The sequence below is a fragment of the Phallusia mammillata genome, chromosome 3, assembly GCF_965637545.1.
Source record: "Phallusia mammillata chromosome 3, kaPhaMamm4.hap1.1, whole genome shotgun sequence".
Classification (NCBI taxonomy): Eukaryota; Metazoa; Chordata; class Ascidiacea; order Phlebobranchia; family Ascidiidae; genus Phallusia; species Phallusia mammillata.
The window spans coordinates 4,177,386-4,196,371 of NC_137254.1; the positions used below are offsets into that span (position 1 = coordinate 4,177,386).

At 36.9% G+C, this 18,986-nt stretch overlaps 1 pseudogene; it reads left to right on the plus strand.

The window, feature by feature from the left end:
- Positions 1 to 6,967: 6,967 nt before the first annotated feature.
- LOC145219274 (acetyl-CoA acetyltransferase A, mitochondrial pseudogene) lies at positions 6,968 to 8,476 on the plus strand (annotated as a pseudogene).
- Positions 8,477 to 18,986: the final 10,510 nt, after the last annotated feature.

The window sequence follows — 18,986 nt, forward strand, 5'->3', positions numbered from 1 at the left end:
TTACACAGCCTCACGACACCAGAAAAGTTTTTTAACATTATACATGACCGTACATTTTGACGTTTTTTTTTAATAAAACTAAAACGAATATAGAACATTATTACAATTCGTTTTGAAAGGTAAATTTTGCAGACTGATGTTTTGCTATCCAGATGACTTGAAAGGTGTCGGTATGCTTATTACAAACAATCATAGTGTATGACGCACAATTGCGTTTCCGCTTTTCTGTGACGTAACATTGCGCAATGGTACAGGTATTGTTGTTTTGATTTATAGCCTTATTGAGTGTTACTTATACTGTAAACTGAGACTGTGCCGCGTTTGGATATAGTTAACAGGTTTTGTTTTGTGCTTTGCATTTCAGCTGTGTTTCCTTTCATTACATTAGAGAACAATATGGGTGCATGTGCTTTATTATGTTTGCCAAGAAATCAAGAGTGTAATAAACCGCCATCATACGTAAGTTTTTAAAACTATTTAATTTAGTGGTGGAAAATATATCTCTGCATCACTCGACACAGAACGCTATACTATAGGAAACGAAAAAGACAACAAGAAAAATAGTGACACTCTAGTCGAGCAATAGTTTAGCAGAAACGTAAATGTGTTTTCAGCATTAATTAAATCACTGGTTGTGTTTTTACTTAACCAAACTAAAAACAAGTTAGGAAAAAAACTGGTTCCAACCTAGCAGCATTTAACACATATTTGTTTTTGTTTAGTATACTTCGAATATAGGAAACAGTTCGTCAAACACGGTAAACTTTGATTGATTGTGAGAGTAATTGTTTGCCTCATAGCTTTGATATTGTCGTTTTCAGTTTGCGTTACCTTTTATAGGGTTTCTTTGAGATGAGACATCAAGGATATCACAATAAATTCGACAGTCAAAACAATGGTAGGAAGAATTCACATGAATATTGTCTGTGTATTTGAGTGAACATCATTGTTATGTTAAACTATTTATAGCCCGAAATGCGTTCTCCAATTTCGACCATAATATGAGCAGAACAACCAACAGGTATAGATGGTGATGAGGGTCGAAACCAGTTCAACCAGTTACAACCACAACAAAAAGAAACTCAAACAACTAATGCTTGCTGTATTGCATTCAAACAAAACATAGCTTAATATTTAAAAAATCTAACTTTTTTAAGTTTTGTTCATTTCAAACAACCATATATACTAAGTTGTTATGTTAGCAAGACCGGATCCTACAATTAAATTTGATCAAAGAATACTAATGAAATGGTTTGCAATATTTCTTTTTTAACTTTTTTAAACAATATCCAGCATTTCTTCTTTTAATGCAATCTGAAGAACAAATGCATCATTGTGCACTGTATCGCGTGACTTGCTATCAAAAACCAGAGACAATATTTATTTTTACACAAATAAATGCTATTTTTGTTTTCAATTTTGTCATCGAACGTTTTTTATTTGCTGTAGATCATTTTCATGTGTGTCTGGTCATCTGTACTTTCGGGTGATGTTTAACCGCATAATATTCCTTCCGTACAACCTTTTTCATGTGTCATTTTGAGTCAAATAGACACGCAAATATACAAAGTCTTTTTGTAAATTTGTATAGTCATCCAGGCTTGTTTAAACTGCTTGAGGCAAAAGTGTAATCAAGAGTTCGTAGCAACATCTTTTATTATGTTGCACTTGAACCCGCAAAGAATCGAATAAATTGCCCTTTTTGTTTTGCTCTTTTGAGGTGAGCGCACTGCCATATAACGTATTGAAATGTTTCCTTCTGCATCTACAGCTGTGCCACATGTCAGCGGTTATTTTTAAATCTGCATTTGCTGTATATTTTGGTAAAAAAAAACAGAAGAAAATGTTTTAGCCCAGACGAATCTGAATTAAATAAATTTCTAGTATTATAAATATTATTGCACTAAAAAGATTAATTTGCAAGCCCACTTGGATGATCAAAACATGTTAAAGCAATATTCTACCTGATTAGGATAATATTGTATTATCCAGCAGTAATATTTTATACAGCCATTGCAAAGTATTTTGCAGACATAAGGGTGGGATATACAAATTAAAAATTGCCATGTTCAAAATGGCATTGCTTTCAGGTTGTAAATATTTTCTACATTTACTTTTCATTTGTACTTATTATGCAATGAATCTTGGCTGAGCAAAAACAAGAATGGTTGAGCTTTAAGTTTTTATGTTTGGTAATTTATCAACCTTTGTTTCTACGGAATTTTTTATCCATGTTCATTCATATTTGTCTTTAGGTGCAGGATTAAAAACAAGCACTCCGTGTTCAACAATCAACAAAGTCTGTGCATCTGGAATGAAATTAATTAGCGTCGCAATCAATCAAGTGTGGACACCAAGACGTCATGGTAGCGGGTGGCATGGAAAGCATGTCAAATGCTCCATTTGTGATGCCACGACTGCCACCAGCGTATGGCGGCGTAAAAATGATCGACCTGATTGTTCATGATGGCTTGACTGATGCTTACGGGAAATTTCACATGGGTATATGTGGATAGAATACTGCAAAAAACATTCAATATCTCGTCAAGAGCAAATGCATATGCCATTGAGTCATATACAAGAAGTGCAAAGGCTACTGAAGATGGGCAGTTTAAAGATGAAATTGTTGATGTTGTTATTTGTAGCGTCTCACTCACGCTTTGCGGGATTATACCAGATTTATTATGTTGCTGTCCAATACGCAGCACACCATCAGCACACGCTGGGTAGAATAACAATGCACACAACGGTTCAATCAACAGTCGACACACGATGGTAACCGGCACATTATAAAACACTACATTCCTCCCTTTTTACTTTAAACATCACAACAACGAAATTAAAACACATGTGCATAACAATGCTACACAAAATCACGAAACCACATTGGCGTTATAATTTGTCGTCCAGAGCGACTTCGCGTTCCATTTGTCACATCAGAATTTGGGGATGAGGCTTCCACATCGACCAATGGTGGTACATGGGGAACATCCTCTGATATACTTTCGTCATTGACATACTTTCGCAGAAATGATGAATTTCTTTTCATTTCCACCCCCTCCTTGTTCTGAATTGTAATTTCACCACTTTCTTCACCGACAACTTTTTTAGGTTCCGGATCAAAATTTGTAGAAAGCTTGTTGGTTTTGGGCTGCTTCACCAAAACTTGATCACCAACTTTTATTCCGGAGGAAATTGCTCTTCTTTTCTCATCAGTGTATAGTTTTCCTTTCAACTTGTTGCTCCAGTCTCTGTCATGAAACTCTTCTTCAGTCACATTTGGTTCTTGACAAAGCTCCGGAAGCTTTGTTCGCATTTCACGACCAAACATTAAATAATATGGAGAAGCTCCAGTTGTTGACTGTGGTGTTGATCTGTACGCCATTAAAAATTTGTTAATCTCAGCCTTCCAATCTTTGTGTTCTAAATGAGCCACACGGATTGCCTCATTAGAGTTCTGTTCTGTCTCTCCACTTCCCCATTAGCTTGAGGCCAAAGTGGAGTTGTATGAACATGTTCAACACCATTTTCATTCAAAAAATCTTCAAATTCTTTAGAAATGAACTGTGGACCATTATCAGTCCGAAGTGAGTAAGGCATACCAAATCGTGCAAATATTTTGCTTATCGTTTGTATTACACAGGAACTTGTAATTGACCTCATAATTACTACTTCATAGAACCTGCTATAGTAATCCACCAACACCAATATGTTGTCTCCACTTGGTAAAGGTCCCAGTATATCAGCTGCACAATCCTGCCATGGTTGACTTGGAGGTAGAACTCTTGCAATTGGTTCTGGCCTGCTGTACTCACTGGTTACTTGGCATCCATGACACCTCTTACACAGGGTTTCTGCATCTCTATCCATCTTTGGCCACCAAACTTTACAACGAAGCCTGTTCTTTGTTTTCACAATACCCTGGTGTCCCTCATGAGCAAGTTTCAACACAGCTTGGCGCAAACTACCCGGAATTACAAGTCGAGTGCCTCTAAGTATCAGGTTTCCATATATACTGAGTTCATTTTTCACATGTAGGTAGCTTGGATTCACACATTTTGACCAATTACCTGTTTTCAAACAATGTCTGACCATTCTTAGTTCTTCATCATTTTCAGATTCTCTTTCCACTTCTTTTGATGACATAGCAACTGGTGTACTGTATTCCACAACTTGACCAATGAAGTCCTCAGAAACACTGTTGTCAATACAGCATGCTAAATTAAGTCTTGACAATGCATCGGCAATATTAGTTTTGCCTGGTCTGTAAACAACTTTAAAATCTTACCCTTGCAGTCTCAGCACCCAACGTTCAATACGTGCTGGAGGTTTAGATGACTTTGAGTAAATAAACTGAAGTGGTTTATGGTCAGTCTCTAATTCAAACTTCTTTCCAAACAGGTACAAATTAAACCTCTCACAAGCCCAAACTAGAGCCAATGCCTCTCGTTCCGTTTGGCTGTATCTTCTTTCAACATCAGTAAGACGCCTTGATGCATAAGATATAACTCTCCATTGACCACATTGCCACTGAGTCAGAACTGCACCCAATCCGTATGGAGAAGCATCTGCAATTACTCTTGTTGTGCAGTCATTACGAAAATAGGCAAGTGTATCTGCTTTCACAATTAAATCCTTCAGTCTTACAAATGCAATGTCCTGGGCCTTGCCCCATGTAAACTTGACAGTTTTCTTTGTTAAATCCAAAATGGGTCTTGCAATTGAAAACAAATTGGGAATAAACCTTGCAGAATACTGCACCAATCCCATAAAAGATCTTGCTTCACTGGATTGCTGCTATTTTCTCTTCACTTGGATTAATCCCTTGCTTGCTCAAATCATGTCAAAAAAAGGTAAGTTTAGCCATACGAAATTTGCACTTTTTAGCATTCAGTGTCAGACCACACTGAGACATTTTATCCAACACAGCAAACAACCTCTGATCATGCTCTTTCCTTGTACGCCCATGTACAATCACATCATCTGCAATGTTTGCAGTTCCTTGACATCCTTTCAAAACATCCCATATAATCTTCTGGTATTTCTCTGGGGCAGAGTTTAGACCAAACATTAGTCTAGTATACCTGTACAATCCCTTGTGTGTGTTAAATGTAGTGATATGCCTGCTGTGTTTATCAAGTAAAATTTGATGAAATCCCCACTTTAAGTCCAATTTACTGAAAACAGTACTTCCGTTAAGCTCATAAAGCAACTCTTCCACTGTGGGTATTGGATGTCTTTCCCTCACGATAGCTGTATTAGCCTGTCGCATATCCACACACACTCTAATGTCACCATCAGGTTTAGGAATAACCACCAATGGAGAAATCCAACGAGTAGGCCTTTCAGGTGCTTCTTCGATTATCCCCTCCTTCAACAGCTCTTCAAGTTTTAATTCCACTTTTTCTCTCAGCTGAAATGGAATTCTTCTCACAGGCTGTGCCACAGGTTGAACTTTATCATTGATGTGCTTCAACTTGTAGTCTTTCAACAGACCAATTCCAGAAAACAATTTTGGATATCTGGACAAAACATCATCATACACAGAGTTCACACAACTTGGCCCCAAGTGTAGTAATCCTAACACTTCTGCAGTACGCTTTCCCAACAAGGTGTGACCTTTTCTTTCTGTAACATTGAAATCTGCCGTGCACTCATGAAGACTGTCTTTAGACTTCACCTGAGCTGTAAAAGTACCCAATGTAGCAAGAGGCCCTTTACTTCCATATGCATACAGGGTCTTTGCAGACTTTCTGGTTTCTGCTTTAATTTTCTGCTTCTTCAGCCATTCCCATGTATCCTTATCAACAATATTTGCTGATGCCCCTGAATCAACCAAAAATATTTGGCAATGTAACACCACCAATTACCAGTGTCACTGCATAAAACTCTGATAAAGGTTTCAGACCGAAAACAAATCCATCACCATCTTCCTTCTCTATTCCATTTTGAACAGTGTTATTATTCGACCGCCTTCCCAATGGACGATGCCCCTCTTCACCATTATATTGTGATGGATTGAAACCACTGGACCAACACTTTGATTTGAAGTGTCCAACTCTACCACATTTAGCACAAGCTTTTCTTCTAGCTGGACATATCATATCTTTCTTAAAATGTCCCTTTTGGCCACAAGCAAAACAGGTTTTTCCCTCTTTTCTTGATGTCGAAGCAACCTGACGTTTTTTAGGCTTTTCAATGTAGTTGACTTACTGGCTTTCCTCCATCACTTTTGCTTGGGAATTCACAGCTTCAAATGCTTTGGACATTGACAAGACATCTTTAAGGGTAAGTGTATCCTTTTCCAGAAACTTTCTTCGTAGTGCATTTGAGTGACATTTATCAATTACTTGATCACGAATTTGGTCATCTGCTTCATTTCCGAAATTGCAAGTAGCTGCACTTTGTCTTAATCGACATACAAACTGATCAACTGATTCGTCATTTGTTTGATGCAATTGACGAAACAAATGTCTTTCAAAAGGTATGTTGCACTTTGGTATAAAATACTCATTGAAAAGTTTCATCATAGGTCTTGTTGTCATCTTCCTCGTTTACTAGTGTATAGTAAATTTCCTGCACATTCATACCTGCAGTATGTAGCAACAGTGCCATTTTCTGAACGCTACTCGTGATTCCCTTTCCCACCAAGAATAGATTGAAAGCTCGTTTCCAACGTTTCCAGCGTTGAGATAAACCATGTGCACCGTCTTGAACATCAAATGGTTTCGGTGCACCGACATCACTGTTTGACATTCCCACGAGGTCAGGATTTCCTTCCATTACCTTCAGGAAGATCCACAATCAACCCAAATGTTGATAAAACAAATGTAAAACAGATCCTCGTCGCCAAATATAGCGTCTCACTCACGCTTTGCGGGATTATACCAGATTTATTATGTTGCTGTCCAATACGCAGCACACCATCAGCTCACGCTAGGTAGAATAACAATGCACACAACGGTTCATGCAACAGACGACACACGATGGTAACCGGCACATTATAAAACACTACATTATTGAAGGTAAATTGTAAAGTATATTTTACAAATATTGGATAAAACTTCCTGTACAATTTGATTGCATATGAAACATGTTTAATAAATCAAGTTTATAGAGCTCTTCTTGCAAATGTATTTTTATTCCGACATTTGATTTTCGAATTCATGAATTTTCCTTTGTTATTGTGCTCTGTACTAGTCGCATTCAGTGTTATTTACCCTGATGAAGACGACCTGCATAGGACATTGAAATGTCAGAATAAAAATACATTTGCCAGAAGAGCTCTATAAACTTGCTATATGCCTGGCAGCAATAGCTTATATATGCATATGAAACATGATTGATATATATGCTCTATTAAACACTTTGGTGACAAGACATTGCTTGTACAAGCTAGCATAGCCATATACACCATGCCAGATTGTTACAGAAGTAAAAGGCTTTAAACCCATACCCTACCAAAATCTGCTGTATTGATAAGACATTTTGTGTTAAAACAGCATGTACTGTCTGCAGCTTACTTAAATGTCAATTAATGGCTTTTATTTCTGTTGTGTACTGTTTCATGTTTAAACTGATAACTAGTAAGGTCACATTTCCAGTCGTTACTTAATGGTAAAAAATAATGGCCCAAATAGACAAAAAAAGCAACATGCTTTATTTTTTCAAATGTTTCAGCAAATGCTCATGCCATCATTTGTGATATAAAGTGTATATAAACGGGTGTAACTGATGTGACCTTCATATTACTGATGATTGCATGAGCATTTGCCGAAACATTTCAAAAATAAAGCATGTGGCTTTTCTATTCGGGCCATTATTTTTACCATTAAATTATGAACAGATCCGTATATAGTGTTCAAAATTTATTATTTGATCATGATTAATTAATGTGAATTTATCTTTTTTAGGAAAGCGTGGGAAACCCGACATCACAGTGTCAGAAGACCAGGATTTCAAAACAGTGAATTTCGACAAAATTCCAAAACTCAACGCAGTTTTTCAAGCTGAGAATGGAACTGTTACTGCTGGCAACGCAAGCACATTAAACGATGGGGCAGCTGCATTATGCCTCATGTCAGCGCAAGCAGCTAATAATTTTGGTCTGAAACCATTGGCTCCAATCGTTGGCTTTGCAGATGCCGCTGTAGAACCAAAACACTTTTCAGTGGCCCCTGCATTCGCTATACCGAAGGCGCTTAAGATGGCTGGGGTCCGACAAGACCAAATTGCATTATGGGGAATAAATGAGGCATTTAGTGTTGTGGCATTGGCGAATATTAAACTTTTTGGCATCGACCCAGCAAAGATTAATGCCGACGGCGGTGCTGTGTCACTCGGGCACCCCATTGGCATGTCGGGTGCCAGAATTGTGGCCCATTTGGCACATAGATTAAAAGCAGGTGAATTTGGTTGTGCTGGTATTTGTAATGGTGGTGGTGGTGCTAGTGTTTTGGTGGTTGAAAAACTTTAATGTGTTTGACCTATTTAAAGATGTTATCTTTCTATCATGTACAGTAATGTTTTGAAATAGTTCCTTTATGTGATTTTTACATAACCTCTTAACTTTATGGTTTTTAGGCTTCGTATATTTAAAATTTAAATTTTGGTATGCCTTGTATGTTCAAAAGCCAGTCACAATCAACCATAGCATTTGTTACATATATTTTTCACTAAAATGGTTAATTAGGTACTTTAATGAGCTTATAAATGCATTGTTTTAGCAAGCTTTTGCAAAATCTTTGCCAAACAAATAGCTTAACCAATTTTTTGCCCACCTATATAAACCAATCTTCATTAAATAATGTTATTCATGTTACCACGCAAACTATTTTAAAGTGGTACATACTTTGATATTATTTTTTGCCTTACCTAAAGTGTGTCTGTTCTGTTTAAAAGATGTGTGGAACAAAATTATATAAAAGTTTTTCGATTATTTTGTGCTGTCTAACAATTACACAGAAATGCTATTCAGTTTGAATGCAGATATTCGAAGTTGAAACATCAATCTTGGATTGTATGAGTTTAGAACAGGATTTTTACATGAGAGGCCCAGCAGACATACGCGTTTAAGTGCTGTTTTTTATTTACTCTTATTGTACACATAATCATTTTTTCGGCCAAGACCTCTGGAATAAGACCAAAAAGGTCGATTCTGGCCGGAAACGGGCCAACCTGGCAACCCTGAACACATTGTCGGCCGTTATTGAAACATAGACCTGTGATGCGGCCGTCAATAGCGAAAGCCAAAAAACGTCCCTATTTATCTACGGCAAAGAATGTACTTTGGATGGCACCGTAATAGTTAGTTAGCATGTGGACTTTTTCTTTTGAAAAAGACAATCTAAATCTACTACGTCTAATCTACTGCATGTAACATTTGTTTTGAAACATGAACGACTTTGCACGCTTTAAGCGGGTTTCCTAACGAGCTTCGTGCAGTCAACCGCAGCGCTAGTTACATACATGGCCTTGCAAGCCTAAACGCGGGTTTCCTAACGAGCTTTGTGCATTTAAACATAGCGCTTGTTACATGCATAATTTGGCCCACTTGAATCCGGTTTCCTAACGTGCTTCGTGCAATCAACCATGGCGCTTGTTACACCTATGACTTTGCAAGCTTGAACAAGTTTCGTAACGAGCTTCGTTCAGTCAATCATAGCGCTTGTTACATCTATGACTTTGCGAACTTAAACGAGTTTTCTTTCGAGCTTCGTGCAGTCAAACACAACGTTTGTTACATGCGTGACTTTGTACGGTTAAAGTGGGTTTCTTAACGAGTTTCGTGCATTCAACCATGGCGCTTGTTACATGCCCGATTTTGCAGGCTTAAATCGGATTTCCTAACGAGCTTCGTGCAGTCAACCACAGTGCTTGTTACAAGAACGACTTTGCACGCCTAAAGCGGGTTTCCAAACGGGCTTCGTGCAGTCAACCATGGCGCTTGTTACATCTATGACTTTACAAGCTTAAAGTGGGTTTTCTATCAAGCTTCGTGCAGTCACCCATTGCGCTTGTTGCATGCACGACTTTGGAAGCTTAATAGTTTGCTAACGAGCTTCCGGTTTCCTGGCGAGCTTCGTGCAGTGAAACATGACGCTTGTTTTAAGTATGACTTTGTACGCTTAAAGCGGGTTCCTAACTGGCTTCGAGCAGTCAACCATAGCGCTTGTTACATGCACGACTTTGCAAGCTAAAAGCGGGTTTCTTAACGAGCTTCGTTTAGTCAACCATGACGCTTGTTATATACACGACTTTGTAAACCAAAACTGGGTTTCTTAACGAGCTTCGTTTATAGTCAACCATGGCGCTTGTTACATGCACGACATTGCAAGCTAAAACGGGGTTTCCTAACGAGCATCGTGCAGTCAACCACAGCGCTTGTTGTATGCATGACTTTTTACGCTTAAATGGTTTCCTAACAGATCTTTATACAATCAACTATGGCCTTTGCAGTATGCACGAATTTGCAAACTTAATGCGGGTTTCCTAACGAGCTTTGTTTAGTCAACCACAGCGCTTGTTATATGCATGACTTTGATCGCTTAAATCCGGTTTCCTGGCGAGCTTCGTGCAGTCAAACATGACGCTTGTTTTAAGTATGACTTTGTACGCTTAAAGCGGGTTCCTGACTGGTTTCGTGCAGTCAACCATTGCGCATGTTACATACACGACTTTACAAGCTTAAACGGGTTTCCTAACAAGCTTGGTGCAGTCAACCGTAGCGCTTGTTGCATGCACGGCTTTGCAAGCTTACGAATTCCCCTCGAGCTTAATGCAGTATTCTTTTCAATTATTCAAAGTTCCCCTTGTGCAACTTTCAATTGTGTCTTATCGCTCATGCCATGAATATCCTGTTTGTAAGTTTTCATGTGAGGGGTTGATTGTATCAAGCAACCTACAATATAGATGAAGTAATAGATTGTGCTTTAGTTATTGTCTGCAAAGTCCATTGTAAGTTTCAACTTCCTTATTTAAGTCAATAGACTTCATCATCTGTCTATTGTCTGTTGCGCACGCTTAGGGGAATCTTATATATCCGTCTTTATAACTTACTGGTTTCGATAGGAATTTCCCTTCTTGGTACTTCCGTGCTATACAAATCATAGAGCTATAAATATAACGTAAGAACCCTGAGCTTTCTGATATGCTGGCTAGAGTAGGAAGATGCAAGGTAAGGTTTAGATATTGAGTTTCAAACTTTTTATACTGCAGCGGTTCTCAAACTAGGGTCCGCGGTCCTTTAGGGGGCCACTACATGAATTCAGAAGGATCGCGAAACTGAACTAAATTCAACCATCATATTGTTATTGGAATAATTTTGCAAGGAATAAATTAACGCCTATAGTTGTTATAACTGTGGTTTTGTTTCGCTTAGGTATGTTTAGTTTCATAAATACATTTATCCTGGACCGCGAGTGCTCGAGAAAATTGCGAAGGGACCAGTAAGGCACAAAATGAGTAGCACAGTGCTAGAAAAAGAGATTGCTGGTTTGTAGCATATTCGCACAAAAAACCCGGGTTATTCCGGACTCGTTTACATAAAACATTGTCAGGATAGGCGAACTATCGAATTTACATTAAAAATCATTTGTACCTCAAGTTTTGTACGAATTAAGCGAAAATTCGGATTAATCGAATTCGGTTTGACCAAATAGTACTGTATAAGTTATCTGTTATTTGTATGGCATGCGTAAAGACGGTACCTAAACCTGGAAGTAAGGACCACCTCTTTTTTAAAGATACAAGAAAGTGCTCATCAAATTAAAATGCATAAGAACACACTGCATGAATTACAAAGTTTTAGCCGTGCTTGTTGTTTTATAGTTGCTACGGCCGATCAAACTTAAAACAGCTCGTTTTTTACTAGCCTAGCCTATTTATAGTTTCTAAAACGTAAATAGAAAGGTTTGTTGTTAAAATTAAAACATGTCGAGACATATCAGTAAATGGGCCATTACAGTTTATTTAGAGCAGTGGTTCTCAAAATGTAGTTCACGTATCACTAGTGGTACGTCAAGGCTTTTCAGGTGGTACGCGAGTAGCTTTCTTCTAAACTTACTTCAAGCCACATCATGAATTGTTGCTCAACTGACCCAAGTGATCAGCCATGATTTGGCACAACCACTGTCTTGGACGTTTGTTAGGCACTGCTAACATGTTAGTTTTATAAATTAGCTAGTGTAGTCAAGAAAAACTGTTGGTCTACCCATTTAAACAAGATTTAGGTGGCACACAGCATTAGAAATATCCGATCAGTACAAGTTTGAGAACCACTGATGTAAAGAATTATTCATTTGAAAAAAATTGCTCCTAGCAGAATTTATTGCGATTTTGTATATCAGTAAAAGGTTGCATTTAGGTCCAAGCAATTGTTGTCATTTTCTCCATGAATTAAATTGTGAGATTTCAGTTAGCTTTTCGTTAATGATGCACTGTGAAGCGGTTGTTAATTCGTTGTTCTTAGTGCTTTCACTAACAAATACTAACTCAGTCAAACAAAATACATTTAGTAATACTAATTCAGTCAACTAAAATACAGTAACTAACAATAATTCAGTGAAACGAAATACATAAAATAATGCTAATATCAATTAACTATCTAGTAAAAAAAAACGATTATCAACTCAGTTAACCAAACTACAGCAACCAATACTAATTCAATCAAACAGAATACAGTAATTAATAGTTATTCAGTCACACAAAATACCTCAAATAATACTAATTCAGTCAAACAAAATACAGTAACTAATACTTATTTTAGTCACAGAAAAAACACAAAATAATATTAATTTAGTCAAACAGAATACATTTAATCAAACTAATTCATTAAATCAAAATACAGTAACTAACACTAATTTAGTCACACAAAAACACTAAATAATACTAATTTAGTCAAACAGAACACATTAACTAAATCTAATTCAGTCAAAAAAGGACATTTAATGATACTAATTCAGTCAACCAAATACAGTAAATAACACCAATGCAGCCACACAAAAAACACTAAAGATTGTTAATTCAGTCAATTAAAATAAAGTAACTAATATTAATTCAGTTATTCAAAATATAATAACTAATACTAATTTAGTCAAACAAAAACACTAACCAATATGAATTTACCCATACAAAATACACTAACTATAACACTAATTTAGTCAATCCAAATACATTAACTAATACTAATTCAAGTAATTGCAGCAAGTAATAGAAAACTAATCAAACAACATACACTAACTAATACCAATTTAGTCAAACAAAAAACGAACTAATATTAATTCAGTTAACCAAAATACAGTAACTAACACTGATTCAACCAAACATAATACATTTACAAATACTAGCTCAGTGAAAACACATCTTACATTAATTTAGTCACCCAAAATAATATAAATAATACTAATTCAGTCAATTAAAATACGCCAAGTAATACTTAATTTAGTCAAACAAATGACAGTAACTGTACCACTAATTCAGTTAATCAAAATACACTAACTAAGACTAATTCAGTCAAACAAAGTGCACTAACTAATACTAATTCAGTGATACAAAATACAGTAACCAATATTGATTCAGTCAAACACAATATACAAAATAATACTAATCCAGTTAAACAAAATATGCCAAGTAATACTTCATTCAGTCAAAGAAAATACACTAGCTATAACACTAATTCAGTCAAACAAAAGACAGTAACTGTAACACTAATTCAGTTAATCCAAATACACCAAATAATACCAATTTTATCAAACGGAATACACTAACTAATAGCAATTTAGTCAAACAGAATACACGAACTAATACTAATTCAGTCAGTCAATCAAAATACACCAAATAATGTCAATTTAGTCAAACGGAATACAGTAACTAATACCAATCTTGTCAAACATAATATACCAACTAATAATAATTCAGTCAAACAAAATATGCCAAGTAATACTTAATTCAGTCAAAGAAAAGACAGGAACAATAACACTAATTCAGCGTAGCTCCTTTTTCTGAACCGGGAGTTGTTCTTGGACGTGGTGCAATGAACGTCCAAATCTATGACGGTTGGTTGCTCTCCTTGTTGCGAGGACCAAAAGCCAACGGAGGGCGGAGCTCGACGTAATGCGATCCAACACCGATAGCGACGATAAACTCTCTGATGGAAACTTGGAGCTTCTCTCACAATTGAAACGCCTTCCCTGGCTTGCAGGTTTTCCAAAGTGTTGCTCAAGATTGTGTTCTTGCAGACTAGTTCTCTGGTTTGCTTCAGTTGTTCGTACCCTACTCGAATTAGGTCGTGCGAATCTGGTTTAAGAATCCCGTCTTAAGCAATCAAGTTTTAACTGATGCTAATTTAGTCAACTAAAACACAGTAATTAACACTAATTCAGTCACACGAAATACCTAAAGTAATACTAATTCAGTCAACCAAAATGCAGTAAGTTATGCTAATTTAGTCAAACAAAATATAGTTGCTAATACTAATTCAGTCAACCAAAATACTGCAACTAATACTAATTCAGTTGCACAACAACACTAAATATTATTAATTAGGCGATCAGAGTACACCTACTATTACTAATTCACTAACACAACATACATTTAATTATATTAATTTAGTCATACAAAAAAACGCTATTCAATGCAATTTATTCATACAAATTAACTATAATACTAATTGAGTTAATCTAAATACAACTGGAAAGGTGGCTTTCTGATGTACTTCCATTTTATATATTCTATGCGAATTTTACCAATTTACTATACACATCATTTCATCTACACTTATGATTGTTTTTGCCAGCAAAAACAAATGGGTCCCCACATGCGCGTTTGTGCGGATTTACGGTTAACAAACGTCCTGGTTATTTCTACATTCTTAGGGAAAAACCTAACCAACTTTAGCATTCACCCCACTTTAAAAGTTTTGTCCGTATTCTTTTTGCATCATTATTGTCATATAATTACAAAAAAAACAGTAAATAAAAACAGGAAAAATACTTTCAATTTAATCTCATGCTTTGACCTTGATATTGTCGTTCAAGGTCAGTTTTTAAACACAATTTTCCAAACATGATAACTTAATAAAACGACATAGCATAGCTGTGCCAAAACAGCTGATTTCTAATCACCGACACGACCGTCTCGTAAAACGTCCGTCTGGACGTCAAGCTGAGCACTCCCGCTGCATTCACCCGCCTTAATCGTAAACAAGTGAATTACTCCCTTGAGAGTTGAGACTTCTATCTGACTGACAGTGTACACATATTATGGGCTGTACAAGTAACTATTTGGCCGATTAAGGCAATTTTTTGAATACTAAACGAATAGCCTACTGCAACCAATTGTTTAACATTTCAGCATATTAGGGCTTGTATTTCTGGCCTTAAACTTATTATTTTTCGGTTTAGGGGGTAAAATGAGTGAATTTGGGGGCCTGTGGGTAAACCGCTGGGTCATTCGGGGTCAAACTTTAGGAGGATCAAATTTGGATTAATAACTATCATGTGTCTAAATTTGAAAAAAATTGAAGAACTCTTTCTTGACCAAACGCGTATCACAAACCAGCGTTAGACAGAAAAAAAGAATAAAAGAAATAAATGCGGACAAAAACAATATGTGTCCCCTTCATAGAAGGGGACCCATAATAACTAATAATAATTCAATCAAAAAGAAGATTGCAGCAACTAGTATTAATCTAACAAAATACACTATTAGTTTAGTTGAATCTATTAGCCAGTGGTTATTAAACTATAGGCCACAGACCTTTTGGGCAGGGATCAGCAACCTTTTTTGCAACGCTGAGTCTTACTTTATGTCAGATTCATGGTCATTTTTACCACCAGAGGTCTCCCTAGCATTCCCAACTGAGCTACACAGGCCCGGTGAAAAAAAGCCGAAAAAGTCCCGTACCTGTTTCGTTTTGCCTAAATTTTTTATGTGCTTTCAACATTGTAATAAGTTTTGACCTGGAATTGGACAAATTTTGTTTTGTGGTTTATCGCGACCAATGAGCTTGAATTTCTACTATTTTGGTTGTATTTTTGTCTGCATTATTCGTTGCGACCCATAGGTTGGAAAATACTGTCCTATATGACATGCAAAAGTTGTATGTTTTTATAGATCAATCAAGGATACGTCTTTTTGATAGCTGTTGCATAGAAATCTTATACATGATGTGGTTATTGTTTCTATTGTTTTTCGTCGGATGCGTGGACGGTGAATGTCCGGGTGAGGATCTCAGTCTCGCTCCACGACCTTATACAAGTAAGAAATCATTTTATTTGATAAACCTTCAATGTTAGGCTTTAGTCTTTAATATCACTATTTGAACAAAAACTGAAATCTATTACACGAAAAAAAAACGATATTATTTATACAATGAAAACAAATGCACGTGTTTTTCATCATTTGGCAAAGCATAAATGTGTATGATTATGTTCATTACCGACTGAGAACTTATTAATCGGGCCAAAACACATTTCCATTTCTGCTTTACTTCTTATTGACTTAGACATCCTTTGATTATTATTATTACTATTTATTCAAAGCTTATTTGATTCACAGAACCAAAAAATCTCTCGGTGTGCGAGGAACCGTATCGTGGTCCCAACTGCACCTGCCCTTCTTCAATGTTCGAATGCGCTTGTCACAAGTTTGGTCGGTGTAAAAATCCAGGATGCATTGAGATGTGGTGGGTAAACAACTGGAATAACCAGTGTGATGATGGGAGTGATGAGTTTGGTGATTATTGTCCCGAAGGCAGGTTTCAGTGTGACTGCTTCAATACAACTTGTAAAGGTGTAATTGGGTGTGGGCCATCTTGGGCAGTGCAATGTAATGGAAACACAGAATGTATAGATGGCAGTGATGAAGTTAATTGCTCTTGTCCAGCTCATAAGTTTGAATGTGATTGTTTCAAAACAAACAATTGCACTGAAGGTCATGGTTGCATCGAAATTGATTATGTTTGCGATGGAAGAAATGACTGTGGAGATTGGGGTGATGAAGTTAATTGCACTTGCCCAGCTGATACGTTTGAATGCCCCTGTTACAAAACAAAGAACTGCACAACTGTAAACGGTGGTTGCATAAAAAACAAATGGCATTGTAATGGAATTAATGACTGTGGAGATTGGGGTGATGAAGTTAATTGCACTTGCCCAGCTGATACGTTTGAATGCTCCTGTTACAAAACAAGGAACTGCACAACTTTAAATGGTGGTTGCATAAAAAACAAATGGCAATGCAATGGGTGGAATGATTGTGGAGATTGGAGTGATGAAGTTAATTGCACTTGCCCAGCTGATACGTTTGAATGTGATTGTTACAAAACAAAGAACTGCACAACTAATCATGGTTGCATCTACAAAAAATATCAATGTGATGGAGATAAAGACTGTGGAGATTGGAGTGATGAAGTTAATTGCACTTGTCCAGCTGATAGTTTTGAATGTGATTGTTACAAAACAAAGAACTGCACAACTAATCATGGTTGCATCGACAAAAAATATCAATGTGATGGAGGTAATGACTGTGGAGATCGGAGTGATGAAGTTAATTGCACCTGCCCCGCCGAAAAGTTTCAATGTGCATGTGTTGCCACGAAGCAATGCATCGGAACAAAGGGTAGTTGTATTGACCGATCTTTGTTATGTGATGGAAATGGTGACTGTTTTGATGGTAGTGATGAGACACATTACACATGCAACTGCTCTGGAGTTCACGCAAGATGTCCGCGCGATCCTGGTAACCAACTTCGCACATCTACTGGCAGATGTTTACCTGTAAACTGGATTGGTGATGGATTTAAGGATTGCTTTGATGGAAGTGACGAACTGTGTTCAATCACAAACTTTACATGTCAATCTTGCACAATGTTTGCCACTACTTGTAAGAGTGAGCAGCTTGTCAGGTATCTTGTACATTCTCCAGTCCCACAAGAGTGCAACACGGTAATCCAACCGTCGTGTGTTGATGACATCGACCGTTGTGAAAACAAGAATGTGATTTGTGTCTCATCAAACTGCAACGAAAGGAAAAATAAATATTGTCAGAAGGTTTTTCTTTGTGAAAATGAAGAAATGATAGCTGGTAACAACTTCTGTGACTTAGAAATTAGCTGCAGTGACAAAAGCGACGAAATCAAGTCAGGATTTGGATTTAAATGCTCTGGATCATCGAGACTAGGTGATTGCGTTTTGCCCCAAGTTAACGTTTACGATTCAGTGGCTCAATGTTCTGATAGGTATGATCTTTGTTTCGTCAACGGACAGTTTAAATGTTTTCAGTGCCTGGATAAAAAGTTAATCATATCCCCAAAGCAAGTTTGTGACGGTATTGTGGATTGTTTTGATATGTCTGATGAGTGTTTATGTTTGAATCAAAGTTTGTGTAAAGATATAAGGGGTTCTTGTCCGTCAAATCAGATGCATTGTCAAAATAAATCTGTTTGTATGGATCAAAGTGGAAAGTTGTGCAATTCAAGTGTGCAATGTGTTAACCAAATTAACACGAAATACTGCTCGGTTACTAATAACTTGAAACAAACTCAGTGTTTGCCAGAAGACACCAAACACCTTAGACTTGACGAAGTATTTAGGTGTGCAAAAACTGACAACCCACCATTAAGGTATTGGTTTCAGTATTGGTTCAAAAATGGCGATGAATTTGACCTTTTGTTTAACTCAATATGTGATGGAATGGATGATCGTCTTGGGATGTTTGGGGAAGTGAATTGCCCAAACAGATTTTATTGTTTATCTAAAGAAAAAATCAGCATAGACAACTCGCAGGCTTGCGACGGCAAAATTGATTGCAACGATGGTTCAGATGAATTCTCAGGACTTTGTCCCAATATTCGCTTTTATTGCAAAAGCAAAAACAAGGTTTCTATTGACAGAAAAACTGTTTGTGATGGAATTATCGACTGTGACAATGAATCTGACGAAAGCAAATGCCGTTGCGAAAAAGTAAGGTTTTATTGCACAAATAAA